Source organism: Osmia lignaria, chromosome 10 (genome assembly GCF_051020975.1).
Source record: "Osmia lignaria lignaria isolate PbOS001 chromosome 10, iyOsmLign1, whole genome shotgun sequence".
Lineage (NCBI taxonomy): Eukaryota > Metazoa > Arthropoda > Insecta > Hymenoptera > Megachilidae > Osmia > Osmia lignaria.
The window spans coordinates 559,777-583,482 of NC_135041.1; positions in this window are offsets into that span (position 1 = coordinate 559,777).

Genomic DNA, 23,706 nt, shown 5'->3' on the forward strand with positions numbered 1-23,706 from the left:
TCCACATTACATATAACGTAATATACTGATTACTTCCCACAGATCAATGTACATATAATAGCAATATCGTTATTGCCATATCTACATTAGGTATAATGTAATATACTGATCCCTGCTCACAGATCAACGTACCCACATTTCATAACAATATCATTACTACTATACCTACATTAGATATAATGTAATATACTGATCCCTGCCCACAGATCAAGGTAGCTACATTTAATAACAATATCATTATTACTACATCTACATTAGATATAAAGTAATATACTGATCCCTGCCCACAGTTCAATGTACCTATATTTAATAACAACATCATTCATACTATATCTACATGAGATATGATGTAATATACTAATCCCTGCCCACAGATCAAGGTAGCTACATTTAATAACAATATCTTTATTACTCTATCTACACTAGATATAATGTAATATACGGATTCCTTCCCACGGATCAATGTACATTTAATAACAACATCATTCATACTATATCTACATTGGATATAATGTAATATACTGATCCCTTCCCACAGGTCAATGTACATATAATAGCAAAATCGTTATTACTATAACTACATTAGATATAATGTAATATATCTAGTCCTTTCCTCAGATCAATGTACATTTAATATGGATATCATTATTACTATTTCTACATTAGATATAATGTAATATACTGATCCCTGCCCACAGATCAAGTTACCTACCTTCAATAAGAATATCATTATTACTATATCTACATTAGATATAATGTAATATACTGATCCCTTCCCACAGATCAAGGTAGCTACATTTAATAACAATATCATTATTACTACATCTATATTAGATATAATGTAATATACTGATCCCTGCCCACAATTCAATGTACCTATATTTAGTAACAACATCATTCATACTATATCTACATGAGATATGATGTAATATACTAATCCCTGCCCACAGATCAAGGTACCTACATTTAATAACAATATAATTATTACTATATCTACATTAGATATAATGTAATATACTGATTCCTCCCCACAGATCAAGGTATCTGCATTTAATGACAATATCATTATTACTGTATCTACACTAGATATAATGCAATATACGGATTCCATCCAACAGATCAATGTACATTTAATAACATCATTCATGCTACAGCTAAATTGGATATAATGTAATATACTGATCCCTTCCCACAGATCAAGGTAGCTACATTTAATAACAATATCTTTATTACTCTATCTACACTAGATATAATGTAATATAGGGATTCCTTCCCACGGATCAATGTACATTTAATAACAACATCATTCATACTATATCTACATTGGATATAATGTAATATACTGATCCCTTCCCACAGGTCAATGTACATATAATAGCAAAATCGTTATTACTATAACTACATTAGATATAATGTAATATATCTAGTCCTTTCCTCAGATCAATGTACATTTAATATGGATATCATTATTACTATTTCTACATTAGATATAATGTAATATACTGATCCCTGCCCACAGATCAAGGTACCTACCTTCAATAAGAATATCATTATTACTATATCTACATTAGATATAATGTAATATACTGATCCCTTCCCACAGATCAAGGTAGCTACATTTAATAACAATATCATTATTACTACATCTATATTAGATATAATGTAATACACTAATCCCTGCCCACAGATCAATGTATATTTAATGGCTATATCGTTATTACTATATCTACATTAGATATAATGTAATATACTGATCCCTGTCCACAGATCATTGTACCTACATTTAATAACAATATCATTATTACTATTTCTACATTAGATATAATGTAATATACTGATCCCTGCCCACAGATCAAGGTACCTACCTTTAATAACAATATCATTAGTACTATATCTACATTAGATATGATGTAATATACTGATTCCTTCCCACAGATCAAGGTATCTACATTTATTAACAATATCATTATTACTATATCTGCACTAAATATAATGCAATATACGGATTCCTTCCCACAGATCAATGTACATTTAATAACAACATCATTCCTACTATATCTACCTTGGATATAATGTAATATACTGATCCCTTCCCACAGATCAATGCACATATAATAGCAAAATCGTTATTACTATATCTACATTAGGTATAATGTAATGTATTGATTACATCCAACAGATCATTGTACATTTAATAACATCATTCATGCTATAGCTAAATTGGATATAATGTAATATACTGATCCCTTCCCACAGATCAAGGTAGCTACATTTAATAACAATATCATTATTACAATATCTACATGAGATATGATGTAATATACTAATCCCTGCCCACAGATCAATGTATATTTGATAGCGATATCATTATTACTATATCTACATTAGATACAATGTAATATACTGATCCCTGCCCACAGATCATTGTACCTACATTTAATAAGAATATCATTATTACTATATCCACATCACATATAATGTAATATACGGATTACTTCCCACAGATCAATGTACATATAATAGCAATGTCGTTATTGCCATATCTACATTAGGTATAATGTAATATACTGATCCCTTCCCACAGATCAAGGTAGCTACATTTAACAACAACATCATTCATACTATATCTACATTGGATATAATGTAATATACTGATCCCTTCCCACAGATCAATGTACATATAATAGCAAAATCGTTAATACTATATCTACATTAGGTATAATGTAATGTATTGACTACATCGCACAGATCATTGTACATTTAATAACATCATTCATGCTATAGCTAAATTAGATATAATGTAATATACTGATCCCTTCCCACAGATCAAGGTAGCTACATTTAATAACAATATCATTATTACTACATCTACATTAGATATAAAGTAATATACTGATCCCACCCCACAGATCAATGTACATATAATAACAATATCATTATTACTATTTCTACATTAGATATAATGTATTATACTGATTCCTTCCCACAGATCAATGTATCTACATTTAATAACAATATCATTATTACTATATCTACATTAGATATAATGTAATATACTGATCCCTTCCCACAGGTCAAGGTAGGTACATTTAATAACAATATCATTAGTACTATATCTACATTAGATATAATGTAATATACTGATCCCTGCCCACAGTTCAATGTACCTATATTTAATAACAACATCATCCATACTATATCTACATGAGATATGATGTAATATACTAATCCCTGCCCACAGATCAATGTATATTTAATAGCGACATCATTATTACTATATCTACATTAGATATAATGTAATATACTGATTCCTTCCCACAGATGAAGGTATCTACATTTAATAACAATATCATTATTACAATATCTACATGAGATATGATGTAATATACTAATCCCTGCCCACAGATCAATGTATATTTAATAGCGATATCATTATTACTATATCTACATTAGATACAATGTAATATACTGATCACTGTCCACAGATCAAGGTGCCTACATTTAATAACAATATCATTATTACTTCATCTACATTAGATATAATGTAATATACTGATCCCTGCCCACAGATCAATGTACCTACATTTAATAACAATATCATTAGTACTATATCTACATTAGATATAATGTAATATACTGATTCCTTCCCACAGATCAGTGTACACATAATAGCAAAATCGTTATTACTATATCTACATTAGGTATAATGTAATGTATTGTCTACATCCTACAGATCATTGTACATTTGATAACATCATTCATGCTATAGCTAAATTGGATATAATGTAATATACTGATCCCTTCCCACAGATCAAGGTAGCTACATTTAATAACAATATCATTATTACAATATCTACATGAGATATGATGTAATATACTAATCCCTGCCCACAGATCAATGTATATTTAATAGCGATATCATTATTACTATATCTACATTAGATACAATGTAATATACTGATCACTGTCCACAGATCAAGGTGCCTACATTTAATAACAATATCATTATTACTTCATCTACATTAGATATAATGTAATATACTGATCCCTGCCCACAGATCAATGTACCTACATTTAATAACAATATCATTAGTACTATATCTACATTAGATATAATGTAATATACTGATTCCTTCCCACAGATCACGGTATATTTAATACCGATATCATTATTGCTATATCTACATTACATATAATGTAATATACTGATTCCTCCCCACAGATCAAGGTATCTGCATTTAATAACAATGTCATTATTACTGTATCTACACTAGATGTAATGCAATATACGGATTCCTTCCAACAGATCAAAGTACATTTAATGACATCATTCATGCTACAGCTAAATTGGATATAATGTAATATACTGATCCCTGCCCACAGATCATGGTACCTACCTTCAATAACAATATCATTAGTACTATATCAACATTAGATATAATGTAATATACTGATCCCTGTCCACAGATCAATGTACCTACATTTAATAACAATATCATTAGTACTATATCCACATTACATATAATGTAATATACTGATCCCTTCCCACAGATCATTGTACATTTGATAACATCATTCATGCTATAGCTAAATTGGATATAATGTAATATACTGATCCCTTCCCACAGATCAAGGTAGCTACATTTAATAACAATATCATTATTACAATATCTACATGAGATATGATGTAATATACTAATCCCGGCCCACAGATCAATGTATATTTAATAGCGATATCATTATTACTATATCTACATTAGATACAATGTAATATACTGATCACTGTCCACAGATCAAGGTGCCTACATTTAATAACAATATCATTATTACTTCATCTACATTAGATATAATGTAATATACTGATCCCTGCCCACAGATCAATGTACCTACATTTAATAACAATATCATTAGTACTATATCTACATTAGATATAATGTAATATACTGATTCCTTCCCACAGATCACGGTATATTTAATACCGATATCATTATTGCTATATCTACATTAGATATAATGTAATATACTGATCCCTTCCCACAGATCAAGGTAGCTGCATTTAATAACAATATCATTATTACTATATCTACATTAGATATAATGTAATATACTGATCCCTGTCCACAGATCAAGGTGCCTACATTTAATAACAATATCGTTATTACTACATCTACATTAGATATAATGTAATATACTGATCCCTGCCCACAGATCAATGGACCTACATTTAATAATAACATCATTAGTACTATATCCACATTACATATAACGTAATATACTGATTACTTCCCACAGATCAATGTACATATAATAGCAATATCGTTATTGCCATATCTACATTAGGTATAATGTAATATACTGATCCCTGCTCACAGATCAACGTACCCACATTTCATAACAATATCATTACTACTATACCTACATTAGATATAATGTAATATACTGATCCCTGCCCACAGATCAAGGTAGCTACATTTAATAACAATATCATTATTACTACATCTACATTAGATATAAAGTAATATACTGATCCCTGCCCACAGTTCAATGTACCTATATTTAATAACAACATCATTCATACTATATCTACATGAGATATGATGTAATATACTAATCCCTGCCCACAGATCAAGGTAGCTACATTTAATAACAATATCTTTATTACTCTATCTACACTAGATATAATGTAATATACGGATTCCTTCCCACGGATCAATGTACATTTAATAACAACATCATTCATACTATATCTACATTGGATATAATGTAATATACTGATCCCTTCCCACAGGTCAATGTACATATAATAGCAAAATCGTTATTACTATAACTACATTAGATATAATGTAATATATCTAGTCCTTTCCTCAGATCAATGTACATTTAATATGGATATCATTATTACTATTTCTACATTAGATATAATGTAATATACTGATCCCTGCCCACAGATCAAGGTACCTACCCTTAATAACAATATCATTAGTACTATATCTACATTAGATATGATGTAATATACTGATTCCTTCCCACAGATCAAGGTATCTACATTTATTAACAATATCATTATTACTATATCTGCACTAAATATAATGCAATATACGGATTCCTTCCCACAGATCAATGTACATTTAATAACAACATCATTCCTACTATATCTACCTTGGATATAATGTAATATACTGATCCCTTCCCACAGATCAATGTACATATAATAGCAAAATCGTTATTACTATATCTACATTAGGTATAATGTAATGTATTGATTACATCCAACAGATCATTGTACATTTAATAACATCATTCATGCTAAGGCTAAATTGGATATAATGTAATATACTGATCCCTTCCCACAGATCAAGGTAGCTACATTTAATAACAATATCATTATTACTATATCTACATGAGATATGATGTAATATACTAATACCTGCCCAGAGATCAATGTATATTTAATAGCGATATCATTATTACTATATCTACATTAGATATAATGTAATGTACTGATCACTGTCCACAGATCAAGGTGCCAACATTTAATAACAATATCAGTATTACTACATCTACATTAGATATAAAGTAATATACTGATCCCTGCCCACAGTTCAATGTACCTATATTTAATAACAACATCATTCATACTATATCTACATGAGATATGATGTAATATACTAATCCCTGCCCACAGATCAAGGTACCTACATTTAATAACAATATAATTATTACTATATCTACATTAGATATAATGTAATATACTGATTCCTCCCCACAGATCAAGGTATCTGCATTTAATGACAATATCATTATTACTGTATCTACACTAGATATAATGCAATATACGGATTCCATCCAACAGATCAATGTACATTTAATAACATCATTCATGCTACAGCTAAATTGGATATAATGTAATATACTGATCCCTTCCCACAGATCAAGGTAGCTACATTTAATAACAATATCTTTATTACTCTATCTACACTAGATATAATGTAATATACGGATTCCTTCCCACGGATCAATGTACATTTAATAACAACATCATTCATACTATATCTACATTGGATATAATGTAATATACTGATCCCTTCCCACAGGTCAATGTACATATAATAGCAATGTCGTTATTGCCATATCTACATTAGGTATAATGTAATATACTGATCCCTTCCCACAGATCAAGGTAGCTACATTTAACAACAACATCATTCATACTATATCTACATTGGATATAATGTAATATACTGATCCCTTCCCACAGATCAATGTACATATAATAGCAAAATCGTTAATACTATATCTACATTAGGTATAATGTAATGTGTTGACTACATCGCACAGATCATTGTACATTTAATAACATCATTCATGCTATAGCTAAATTAGATATAATGTAATATACTGATCCCTTCCCACAGATCAAGGTAGCTACATTTAATAACAATATCATTATTACTACATCTACATTAGATATAAAGTAATATACTGATCCCACCCCACAGATCAATGTACATATAATAACAATATCATTATTACTATTTCTTAATTAGATATAATGTATTATACTGATTCCTTCCCACAGATCAATGTATCTACATTTAATAACAATATCGTTATTACTATATCTACATTAGATATAATGTAATATACTGATCCCTTCCCACAGGTCAAGGTAGGTACATTTAATAACAATATCATTAGTACTATATCTACATTAGATATAATGTAATATACTGATCCCTGCCCACAGTTCAATGTACCTATATTTAATAACAACATCATCCATACTATATCTACATGAGATATGATGTAATATACTAATCCCTGCCCACAGATCAATGTATATTTAATAGCGACATCATTATTACTATATCTACATTAGATATAATGTAATATACTGATTCCTTCCCACAGATGAAGGTATATACGTTTGATAACAATATGATTATTACTATATCTACATTAAATATAATGCAATATACGGATTCCTTCCCACAGATCAATGTACATTTAATAACAGCATCATTCATACTATATCTACCTTGGATATAATGTAATATACTGATCCCTTCCCACAGATCAGTGTACACATAATAGCAAAATCGTTATTACTATATCTACATTAGGTATAATGTAATGTATTGTCTACATCCTACAGATCATTGTACATTTGATAACATCATTCATGCTATAGCTAAATTGGATATAATGTAATATACTGATCCCTTCCCACAGATCAAGGTAGCTACATTTAATAACAATATCATTATTACAAAATCTACATGAGATATGATGTAATATACTAATCCCTGCCCACAGATCAATGTATATTTAATAGCGATATCATTATTACTATATCTACATTAGATACAATGTAATATACTGATCACTGTCCACAGATCAAGGTGCCTACATTTAATAACAATATCATTATTACTTCATCTACATTAGATATAATGTAATATACTGATCCCTGCCCACAGATCAATGTACCTACATTTAATAACAATATCATTAGTACTATATCTACATTAGATATAATGTAATATACTGATTCCTTCCCACAGATCAGTGTACACATAATAGCAAAATCGTTATTACTATATCTACATTAGGTATAATGTAATGTATTGTCTACATCCTACAGATCATTGTACATTTGATAACATCATTCATGCTATAGCTAAATTGGATATAATGTAATATACTGATCCCTTCCCACAGATCAAGGTAGCTACATTTAATAACAATATCATTATTACAATATCTACATGAGATATGATGTAATATACTAATCCCTGCCCACAGATCAATGTAATAGCGATATCATTATTACTATATCTACATTAGATACAATGTAATATACTGATCACTGTCCACAGATCAAGGTGCCTACATTTAATAACAATATCATTATTACTTCATCTACATTAGATATAATGTAATATACTGATCCCTGCCCACAGATCAATGTACCTACATTTAATAACAATATCATTAGTACTATATCTACATTAGATATAATGTAATATACTGATTCCTTCCCACAGATCACGGTATATTTAATACCGATATCATTATTGCTATATCTACATTACATATAATGTAATATACTGATTCCTCCCCACAGATCAAGGTATCTGCATTTAATAACAATGTCATTATTACTGTATCTACACTAGATGTAATGCAATATACGGATTCCTTCCAACAGATCAAAGTACATTTAATGACATCATTCATGCTACAGCTAAATTGGATATAATGTAATATACTGATCCCTGCCCACAGATCATGGTACCTACCTTCAATAACAATATCATTAGTACTATATCAACATTAGATATAATGTAATATACTGATCCCTGTCCACAGATCAATGTACCTACATTTAATAACAATATCATTAGTACTATATCCACATTACATATAATGTAATATACTGATCCCTTCCCACAGATCATTGTACATTTGATAACATCATTCATGCTATAGCTAAATTGGATATAATGTAATATACTGATCCCTTCCCACAGATCAAGGTAGCTACATTTAATAACAATATCATTATTACAATATCTACATGAGATATGATGTAATATACTAATCCCGGCCCACAGATCAATGTATATTTAATAGCGATATCATTATTACTATATCTACATTAGATACAATGTAATATACTGATCACTGTCCACAGATCAAGGTGCCTACATTTAATAACAATATCATTATTACTTCATCTACATTAGATATAATGTAATATACTGATCCCTGCCCACAGATCAATGTACCTACATTTAATAACAATATCATTAGTACTATATCTACATTAGATATAATGTAATATACTGATTCCTTCCCACAGATCACGGTATATTTAATACCGATATCATTATTGCTATATCTACATTAGATATAATGTAATATACTGATCCCTTCCCACAGATCAAGGTAGCTGCATTTAATAACAATATCATTATTACTATATCTACATTAGATATAATGTAATATACTGATCCCTGTCCACAGATCAAGGTGCCTACATTTAATAACAATATCATTATTACTACATCTACATTAGATATAATGTAATATACTGATCCCTGCCCACAGATCAATGGACCTACATTTAATAATAACATCATTAGTACTATATCCACATTACATATAACGTAATATACTGATTACTTCCCACAGATCAATGTACATATAATAGCAATATCGTTATTGCCATATCTACATTAGGTATAATGTAATATACTGATCCCTGCTCACAGATCAACGTACCCACATTTCATAACAATATCATTACTACTATACCTACATTAGATATAATGTAATATACTGATCCCTGCCCACAGATCAAGGTAGCTACATTTAATAACAATATCATTATTACTACATCTACATTAGATATAAAGTAATATACTGATCCCTGCCCACAGTTCAATGTACCTATATTTAATAACAACATCATTCATACTATATCTACATGAGATATGATGTAATATACTAATCCCTGCCCACAGATCAAGGTAGCTACATTTAATAACAATATCTTTATTACTCTATCTACACTAGATATAATGTAATATACGGATTCCTTCCCACGGATCAATGTACATTTAATAACAACATCATTCATACTATATCTACATTGGATATAATGTAATATACTGATCCCTTCCCACAGGTCAATGTACATATAATAGCAAAATCGTTATTACTATAACTACATTAGATATAATGTAATATATCTAGTCCTTTCCTCAGATCAATGTACATTTAATATGGATATCATTATTACTATTTCTACATTAGATATAATGTAATATACTGATCCCTGCCCACAGTTCAATGTACCTATATTTAATAACAACATCATCCATACTATATCTACATGAGATATGATGTAATATACTAATCCCTGCCCACAGATCAATGTATATTTAATAGCGACATCATTATTACTATATCTACATTAGATATAATGTAATATACTGATTCCTTCCCACAGATGAAGGTATCTACGTTTGATAACAATATGATCATTACTATATCTACATTAAATATAATGCAATATACGGATTCCTTCCCACAGATCAATGTACATTTAATAACAGCATCATTCATACTATATCTACCTTGGATATAATGCAATATACTGATCCCTTCCCACAGATCAGTGTACACATAATAGCAAAATCGTTATTACTATATCTACATTAGGTATAATGTAATGTATTGACTACATCCTACAGATCATTGTACATTTGATAACATCATTCATGCTATAGCTAAATTGGATATAATGTAATATACTGATCCCTTCCAACAGATCAAGGTAGCTACATTTAATAACAATATCATTATTACAATATCTACATGAGATATGATGTAATATACTAATCCCTGCCCACAGATCAATGTATATTTAATAGCGATATCATTATTACTATATCTACATTAGATACAATGTAATATACTGATCACTGTCCACAGATCAAGGTGCCTACATTTAATAACAATATCATTATTACTTCATCTACATTAGATATAATGTAATATACTGATCCCTGCCCACAGATCAATGTACCTACATTTAATAACACTATCATTAGTACTATATCTACATTAGATATAATGTAATATACTGATCCCTTCCCACAGATCAAGGTAGCTACATTTAATAACAATATCATTATTACTACATCTACATTAGATATAAAGTAATATACTGATCCCACCCCACAGATCAATGTACATATAATAACAATATCATTATTACTATTTCTACATTAGATATAATGTATTATACTGATTCCTTCCCACAGATCAATGTATCTACATTTAATAACAATATCATTATTACTATATCTACATTAGATATAATGTAATATACTGATCCCTTCCCACAGATCAAGGTAGGTACATTTAATAACAATATCATTAGTACTATATCTACATTAGATATAATGTATTATACTGATTCCTTCCCACAGATCAATGTATCTACATTTAATAACAATATCATTATTACTATATCTACATTAGATATAATGTAATATACTGATCCCTTCCCACAGATCAACGTACCCACATTTCATAACAATATCATTACTACTATACCTACATTAGATATAATGTAATATACTGATCCCTGCCCACAGATCAAGGTAGCTACATTTAATAACAATATCATTATTACTACATCTACATTAGATATAAAGTAATATACTGATCCCTGCCCACAGTTCAATGTACCTATATTTAATAACAACATCATTCATACTATATCTACATGAGATATGATGTAATATACTAATCCCTGCCCACAGATCAAGGTAGCTACATTTAATAACAATATCTTTATTACTCTATCTACACTAGATATAATGTAATATACGGATTCCTTCCCACGGATCAATGTACATTTAATAACAACATCATTCATACTATATCTACATTGGATATAATGTAATATACTGATCCCTTCCCACAGGTCAATGTACATATAATAGCAAAATCGTTATTACTATAACTACATTAGATATAATGTAATATATCTAGTCCTTTCCTCAGATCAATGTACATTTAATATGGATATCATTATTACTATTTCTACATTAGATATAATGTAATATACTGATCCCTGCCCACAGTTCAATGTACCTATATTTAATAACAACATCATCCATACTATATCTACATGAGATATGATGTAATATACTAATCCCTGCCCACAGATCAATGTATATTTAATAGCGACATCATTATTACTATATCTACATTAGATATAATGTAATATACTGATTCCTTCCCACAGATGAAGGTATCTACGTTTGATAACAATATGATCATTACTATATCTACATTAAATATAATGCAATATACGGATTCCTTCCCACAGATCAATGTACATTTAATAACAGCATCATTCATACTATATCTACCTTGGATATAATGTAATATACTGATCCCTTCCCACAGATCAGTGTACACATAATAGCAAAATCGTTATTACTATATCTACATTAGGTATAATGTAATGTATTGACTACATCCTACAGATCATTGTACATTTGATAACATCATTCATGCTATAGCTAAATTGGATATAATGTAATATACTGATCCCTTCCAACAGATCAAGGTAGCTACATTTAATAACAATATCATTATTACAATATCTACATGAGATATGATGTAATATACTAATCCCTGCCCACAGATCAATGTATATTTAATAGCGATATCATTATTACTATATCTACATTAGATACAATGTAATATACTGATCACTGTCCACAGATCAAGGTGCCTACATATAATAACAATATCATTATTACTTCATCTACATTAGATATAATGTAATATACTGATCCCTGCCCACAGATCAATGTACCTACATTTAATAACACTATCATTAGTACTATATCTACATTAGATATAATGTAATATACTGATCCCTTCCCACAGATCAAGGTAGCTACATTTAATAACAATATCATTATTACTACATCTACATTAGATATAAAGTAATATACTGATCCCACCCCACAGATCAATGTACATATAATAACAATATCATTATTACTATTTCTACATTAGATATAATGTATTATACTGATTCCTTCCCACAGATCAATGTATCTACATTTAATAACAATATCATTATTACTATATCTACATTAGATATAATGTAATATACTGATCCCTTCCCACAGATCAAGGTAGGTACATTTAATAACAATATCATTAGTACTATATCTACATTAGATATAATGTATTATACTGATTCCTTCCCACAGATCAATGTATCTACATTTAATAACAATATCATTATTACTATATCTACATTAGATATAATGTAATATACTGATCCCTTCCCACAGATCAAGGTAGGTACATTTAATAACAATATCATTAGTACTATATCTACATTAGATATGATGTAATATACTGATTCCTTCCCACAGATCACGGTATATTTAATACCGATATCATTATTGCTATATCTACATTAGATATAATGTAATATACTGATCCCTTCCCACAGATCAAGGTAGCTGCATTTAATAACAATATCATTATTACTATATCTACATTAGATATAATGTAATATACTGATCCCTGTCCACAGATCAAGGTGCCTACATTTAATAACAATATCATTATTACTACATCTACATTAGATATAATGTAATATACTGATCCCTGCCCACAGATCAATGGACCTACATTTAATAATAACATCATTAGTACTATATCCACATTACATATAACGTAATATACTGATTACTTCCCACAGATCAATGTACATATAATAGCAATATCGTTATTGCCATATCTACATTAGGTATAATGTAATATACTGATCCCTGCTCACAGATCAACGTACCCACATTTCATAACAATATCATTACTACTATACCTACATTAGATATAATGTAATATACTGATCCCTGCCCACAGATCAAGGTAGCTACATTTAATAACAATATCATTATTACTACATCTACATTAGATATAAAGTAATATACTGATCCCTGCCCACAGTTCAATGTACCTATATTTAATAACAACATCATTCATACTATATCTACATGAGATATGATGTAATATACTAATCCCTGCCCACAGATCAAGGTACCTACATTTAATAACAATATAATTATTACTATATCTACATTAGATATAATGTAATATACTGATTCCTCCCCACAGATCAAGGTATCTGCATTTAATGACAATATCATTATTACTGTATCTACACTAGATATAATGCAATATACGGATTCCATCCAACAGATCAATGTACATTTAATAACATCATTCATGCTACGGCTAAATTGGATATAATGTAATATACTGATCCCTTCCCACAGATCAAGGTAGCTACATTTAATAACAATATCTTTATTACTCTATCTACACTAGATATAATGTAATATACGGATTCCTTCCCACGGATCAATGTACATTTAATAACAACATCATTCATACTATATCTACATTGGATATAATGTAATATACTGATCCCTTCCCACAGGTCAATGTACATATAATAGCAAAATCGTTATTACTATAACTACATTAGATATAATGTAATATATCTAGTCCTTTCCTCAGATCAATGTACATTTAATATGGATATCATTATTACTATTTCTACATTAGATATAATGTAATATACTGATCCCTGCCCACAGATCAAGGTACCTACCTTCAATAAGAATATCATTATTACTATATCTACATTAGATATAATGTAATATACTGATCCCTTCCCACAGATCAAGGTAGCTACATTTAATAACAATATCATTATTACTACATCTATATTAGATATAATGTAATATACTGATCCCTGCCCACAATTCAATGTACCTATATTTAGTAACAACATCATTCATACTATATCTACATGAGATATGATGTAATATACTAATCCCTGCCCACAGATCAAGGTACCTACATTTAATAACAATATAATTATTACTATATCTACATTAGATATAATGTAATATACTGATTCCTCCCCACAGATCAAGGTATCTGCATTTAATGACAATATCATTATTACTGTATCTACACTAGATATAATGCAATATACGGATTCCATCCAACAGATCAATGTACATTTAATAACATCATTCATGCTACAGCTAAATTGGATATAATGTAATATACTGATCCCTTCCCACAGATCAAGGTAGCTACATTTAATAACAATATCTTTATTACTCTATCTACACTAGATATAATGTAATATACGGATTCCTTCCCACGGATCAATGTACATTTAATAACAACATCATTCATACTATATCTACATTGGATATAATGTAATATACTGATCCCTTCCCACAGGTCAATGTACATAGAATAGCAAAATCGTTATTACTATAACTACATTAGATATAATGTAATATATCTAGTCCTTTCCTCAGATCAATGTACATTTAATATGGATATCATTATTACTATTTCTACATTAGATATAATGTAATATACTGATCCCTGCCCACAGATCAAGGTACCTACCTTCAATAAGAATATCATTATTACCATATCTACATTAGATATAATGTAATATACTGATCCCTTCCCACAGATCAAGGTAGCTACATTTAATAACAATATCATTATTACTACATCTATATTAGATATAATGTAATACACTAATCCCTGCCCACAGATCAATGTATATTTAATGGCTATATCGTTATTACTATATCTACATTAGATATAATGTAATATACTGATCCCTGTCCACAGATCATTGTACCTACATTTAATAACAATATCATTATTACTATTTCTACATTAGATATAATGTAATATACTGATCCCTGCCCACAGATCAAGGTACCTACCTTTAATAACAATATCATTAGTACTATATCTACATTAGATATGATGTAATATACTGATTCCTTCCCACAGATCAAGGTATCTACATTTATTAACAATATCATTATTACTATATCTGCACTAAATATAATGCAATATACGGATTCCTTCCCACAGATCAATGTACATTTAATAACAACATCATTCCTACTATATCTACCTTGGATATAATGTAATATACTGATCCCTTCCCACAGATCAATGCACATATAATAGCAAAATCGTTATTACTATATCTACATTAGGTATAATGTAATGTATTGATTACATCCAACAGATCATTGTACATTTAATAACATCATTCATGCTATAGCTAAATTGGATATAATGTAATATACTGATTCCTTCCCACAGATCAAGGTAGCTACATTTAATAACAATATCATTATTACAATATCTACATGAGATATGATGTAATATACTAATCCCTGCCCACAGATCAATGTATATTTAATAGCGATATCATTATTACTATATCTACATTAGATACAATGTAATATACTGATCCCTGCCCACAGATCATTGTACCTACATTTAATAAGAATATCATTATTACTATATCCACATCACATATAATGTAATATACGGATTACTTCCCACAGATCAATGTACATATAATAGCAATGTCGTTATTGCCATATCTACATTAGGTATAATGTAATATACTGATCCCTCCTCACAGATCTATGTACCTACATTTCATAAGAATATCATTATTACTATATCTACATTAGATATAATGAAATATACTGATCCCTGCCCACATATCAAGGTACCTACCTTTAATAACGATATCATTAGTACTGTATCTACATTAGATATAATGTAATATACTGATCCCTTCCCACAGATCAAGGTAGCTACATTTAATAACAATATCATTATTACTACATCTATATTAGATATAATGTAATATACTGATCCCTGCCCACAATTCAATGTACCTATATTTAATAACAACATCATCCATACTATATCTACATGAGATATGATGTAATATACTAATCCCTGCCCACAGATCAATGTATATTTAATAGCGACATCATTATTACTATATCTACATTAGATATAATGTAATATACTGATTCCTTCCCACAGATGAAGGTATCTACGTTTGATAACAATATGATCATTACTATATCTACATTAAATATAATGCAATATACGGATTCCTTCCCACAGATCAATGTACATTTAATAACAGCATCATTCATACTATATCTACCTTGGATATAATGTAATATACTGATCCCTTCCCACAGATCAGTGTACACATAATAGCAAAATCGTTATTACTATATCTACATTAGGTATAATGTAATGTATTGACTACATCCTACAGATCATTGTACATTTGATAACATCATTCATGCTATAGCTAAATTGGATATAATGTAATATACTGATCCCTTCCAACAGATCAAGGTAGCTACATTTAATAACAATATCATTATTACAATATCTACATGAGATATGATGTAATATACTAATCCCTGCCCACAGATCAATGTATATTTAATAGCGATATCATTATTACTATATCTACATTAGATACAATGTAATATACTGATCACTGTCCACAGATCAAGGTGCCTACATATAATAACAATATCATTATTACTTCATCTACATTAGATATAATGTAATATACTGATCCCTGCCCACAGATCAATGTACCTACATTTAATAACACTATCATTAGTACTATATCTACATTAGATATAATGTAATATACTGATCCCTTCCCACAGATCAAGGTAGCTACATTTAATAACAATATCATTATTACTACATCTACATTAGATATAAAGTAATATACTGATCCCACCCCACAGATCAATGTACATATAATAACAATATCATTATTACTATTTCTACATTAGATATAATGTATTATACTGATTCCTTCCCACAGATCAATGTATCTACATTTAATAACAATATCATTATTACTATATCTACATTAGATATAATGTAATATACTGATCCCTTCCCACAGATCAAGGTAGGTACATTTAATAACAATATCATTAGTACTATATCTACATTAGATATAATGTATTATACTGATTCCTTCCCACAGATCAATGTATCTACATTTAATAACAATATCATTATTACTATATCTACATTAGATATAATGTAATATACTGATCCCTTCCCACAGATCAAGGTAGGTACATTTAATAACAATATCATTAGTACTATATCTACATTAGATATGATGTAATATACTGATTCCTTCCCACAGATCACGGTATATTTAATACCGATATCATTATTGCTATATCTACATTAGATATAATGTAATATACTGATCCCTTCCCACAGATCAAGGTAGCTGCATTTAATAACAATATCATTATTACTATATCTACATTAGATATAATGTAATATACTGATCCCTGTCCACAGATCAAGGTGCCTACATTTAATAACAATATCATTATTACTACATCTACATTAGATATAATGTAATATACTGATCCCTGCCCACAGATCAATGGACCTACATTTAATAATAACATCATTAGTACTATATCCACATTACATATAACGTAATATACTGATTACTTCCCACAGATCAATGTACATATAATAGCAATATCGTTATTGCCATATCTACATTAGGTATAATGTAATATACTGATCCCTGCTCACAGATCAACGTACCCACATTTCATAACAATATCATTACTACTATACCTACATTAGATATAATGTAATATACTGATCCCTGCCCACAGATCAAGGTAGCTACATTTAATAACAATATCATTATTACTACATCTACATTAGATATAAAGTAATATACTGATCCCTGCCCACAGTTCAATGTACCTATATTTAATAACAACATCATTCATACTATATCTACATGAGATATGATGTAATATACTAATCCCTGCCCACAGATCAAGGTACCTACATTTAATAACAATATAATTATTACTATATCTACATTAGATATAATGTAATATACTGATTCCTCCCCACAGATCAAGGTATCTGCATTTAATGACAATATCATTATTACTGTATCTACACTAGATATAATGCAATATACGGATTCCATCCAACAGATCAATGTACATTTAATAACATCATTCATGCTACGGCTAAATTGGATATAATGTAATATACTGATCCCTTCCCACAGATCAAGGTAGCTACATTTAATAACAATATCTTTATTACTCTATCTACACTAGATATAATGTAATATACGGATTCCTTCCCACGGATCAATGTACATTTAATAACAACATCATTCATACTATATCTACATTGGATATAATGTAATATACTGATCCCTTCCCACAGGTCAATGTACATATAATAGCAAAATCGTTATTACTATAACTACATTAGATATAATGTAATATATCTAGTCCTTTCCTCAGATCAATGTACATTTAATATGGATATCATTATTACTATTTCTACATTAGATATAATGTAATATACTGATCCCTGCCCACAGATCAAGGTACCTACCTTCAATAAGAATATCATTATTACTATATCTACATTAGATATAATGTAATATACTGATCCCTTCCCACAGATCAAGGTAGCTACATTTAATAACAATATCATTATTACTACATCTATATTAGATATAATGTAATATACTGATCCCTGCCCACAATTCAATGTACCTATATTTAGTAACAACATCATTCATACTATATCTACATGAGATATGATGTAATATACTAATCCCTGCCCACAGATCAAGGTACCTACATTTAATAACAATATAATTATTACTATATCTACATTAGATATAATGTAATATACTGATTCCTCCCCACAGATCAAGGTATCTGCATTTAATGACAATATCATTATTACTGTATCTACACTAGATATAATGCAATATACGGATTCCATCCAACAGATCAATGTACATTTAATAACATCATTCATGCTACAGCTAAATTGGATATAATGTAATATACTGATCCCTTCCCACAGATCAAGGTAGCTACATTTAATAACAATATCTTTATTACTCTATCTACACTAGATATAATGTAATATACGGATTCCTTCCCACGGATCAATGTACATTTAATAACAACATCATTCATACTATATCTACATTGGATATAATGTAATATACTGATCCCTTCCCACAGGTCAATGTACATAGAATAGCAAAATCGTTATTACTATAACTACATTAGATATAATGTAATATATCTAGTCCTTTCCTCAGATCAATGTACATTTAATATGGATATCATTATTACTATTTCTACATTAGATATAATGTAATATACTGATCCCTGCCCACAGATCAAGGTACCTACCTTCAATAAGAATATCATTATTACCATATCTACATTAGATATAATGTAATATACTGATCCCTTCCCACAGATCAAGGTAGCTACATTTAATAACAATATCATTATTACTACATCTATATTAGATATAATGTAATACACTAATCCCTGCCCACAGATCAATGTATATTTAATGGCTATATCGTTATTACTATATCTACATTAGATATAATGTAATATACTGATCCCTGTCCACAGATCATTGTACCTACATTTAATAACAATATCATTATTACTATTTCTACATTAGATATAATGTAATATACTGATCCCTGCCCACAGATCAAGGTACCTACCTTTAATAACAATATCATTAGTACTATATCTACATTAGATATGATGTAATATACTGATTCCTTCCCACAGATCAAGGTATCTACATTTATTAACAATATCATTATTACTATATCTGCACTAAATATAATGCAATATACGGATTCCTTCCCACAGATCAATGTACATTTAATAACAACATCATTCCTACTATATCTACCTTGGATATAATGTAATATACTGATCCCTTCCCACAGATCAATGCACATATAATAGCAAAATCGTTATTACTATATCTACATTAGGTATAATGTAATGTATTGATTACATCCAACAGATCATTGTACATTTAATAACATCATTCATGCTATAGCTAAATTGGATATAATGTAATATACTGATTCCTTCCCACAGATCAAGGTAGCTACATTTAATAACAATATCATTATTACAATATCTACATGAGATATGATGTAATATACTAATCCCTGCCCACAGATCAATGTATATTTAATAGCGATATCATTATTACTATATCTACATTAGATACAATGTAATATACTGATCCCTGCCCACAGATCATTGTACCTACATTTAATAAGAATATCATTATTACTATATCCACATCACATATAATGTAATATACGGATTACTTCCCACAGATCAATGTACATATAATAGCAATGTCGTTATTGCCATATCTACATTAGGTATAATGTAATATACTGATCCCTCCTCACAGATCTATGTACCTACATTTCATAAGAATATCATTATTACTATATCTACATTAGATATAATGAAATATACTGATCCCTGCCCACATATCAAGGTACCTACCTTTAATAACGATATCATTAGTACTGTATCTACATTAGATATAATGTAATATACTGATCCCTTCCCACAGATCAAGGTAGCTACATTTAATAACAATATCATTATTACTACATCTATATTAGATATAATGTAATATACTGATCCCTGCCCACAATTCAATGTACCTATATTTAATAACAACATCATCCATACTATATCTACATGAGATATGATGTAATATACTAATCCCTGCCCACAGATCAATGTATATTTAATAGCGACATCATTATTACTATATCTACATTAGATATAATGTAATATACTGATTCCTTCCCACAGATGAAGGTATCTACGTTTGATAACAATATGATCATTACTATATCTACATTAAATATAATGCAATATACGGATTCCTTCCCACAGATCAATGTACATTTAATAACAGCATCATTCATACTATATCTACCTTGGATATAATGTAATATACTGATCCCTTCCCACAGATCAGTGTACACATAATAGCAAAATCGTTATTACTATATCTACATTAGGTATAATGTAATGTATTGACTACATCCTACAGATCATTGTACATTTGATAACATCATTCATGCTATAGCTAAATTGGATATAATGTAATATACTGATCCCTTCCAACAGATCAAGGTAGCTACATTTAATAACAATATCATTATTACAATATCTACATGAGATATGATGTAATATACTAATCCCTGCCCACAGATCAATGTATATTTAATAGCGATATCATTATTACTATATCTACATTAGATACAATGTAATATACTGATCACTGTCCACAGATCAAGGTGCCTACATATAATAACAATATCATTATTACTTCATCTACATTAGATATAATGTAATATACTGATCCCTGCCCACAGATCAATGTACCTACATTTAATAACACTATCATTAGTACTATATCTACATTAGATATAATGTAATATACTGATCCCTTCCCACAGATCAAGGTAGCTACATTTAATAACAATATCATTATTACTACATCTACATTAGATATAAAGTAATATACTGATCCCACCCCACAGATCAATGTACATATAATAACAATATCATTATTACTATTTCTACATTAGATATAATGTATTATACTGATTCCTTCCCACAGATCAATGTATCTACATTTAATAACAATATCATTATTACTATATCTACATTAGATATAATGTAATATACTGATCCCTTCCCACAGATCAAGGTAGGTACATTTAATAACAATATCATTAGTACTATATCTACATTAGATATAATGTATTATACTGATTCCTTCCCACAGATCAATGTATCTACATTTAATAACAATATCATTATTACTATATCTACATTAGATATAATGTAATATACTGATCCCTTCCCACAGATCAAGGTAGGTACATTTAATAACAATATCATTAGTACTATATCTACATTAGATATGATGTAATATACTGATTCCTTCCCACAGATCACGGTATATTTAATACCGATATCATTATTGCTATATCTACATTAGATATAATGTAATATACTGATCCCTTCCCACAGATCAAGGTAGCTGCATTTAATAACAATATCATTATTACTATATCTACATTAGATATAATGTAATATACTGATCCCTGTCCACAGATCAAGGTGCCTACATTTAATAACAATATCATTATTACTACATCTACATTAGATATAATGTAATATACTGATCCCTGCCCACAGATCAATGGACCTACATTTAATAATAACATCATTAGTACTATATCCACATTACATATAACGTAATATACTGATTACTTCCCACAGATCAATGTACATATAATAG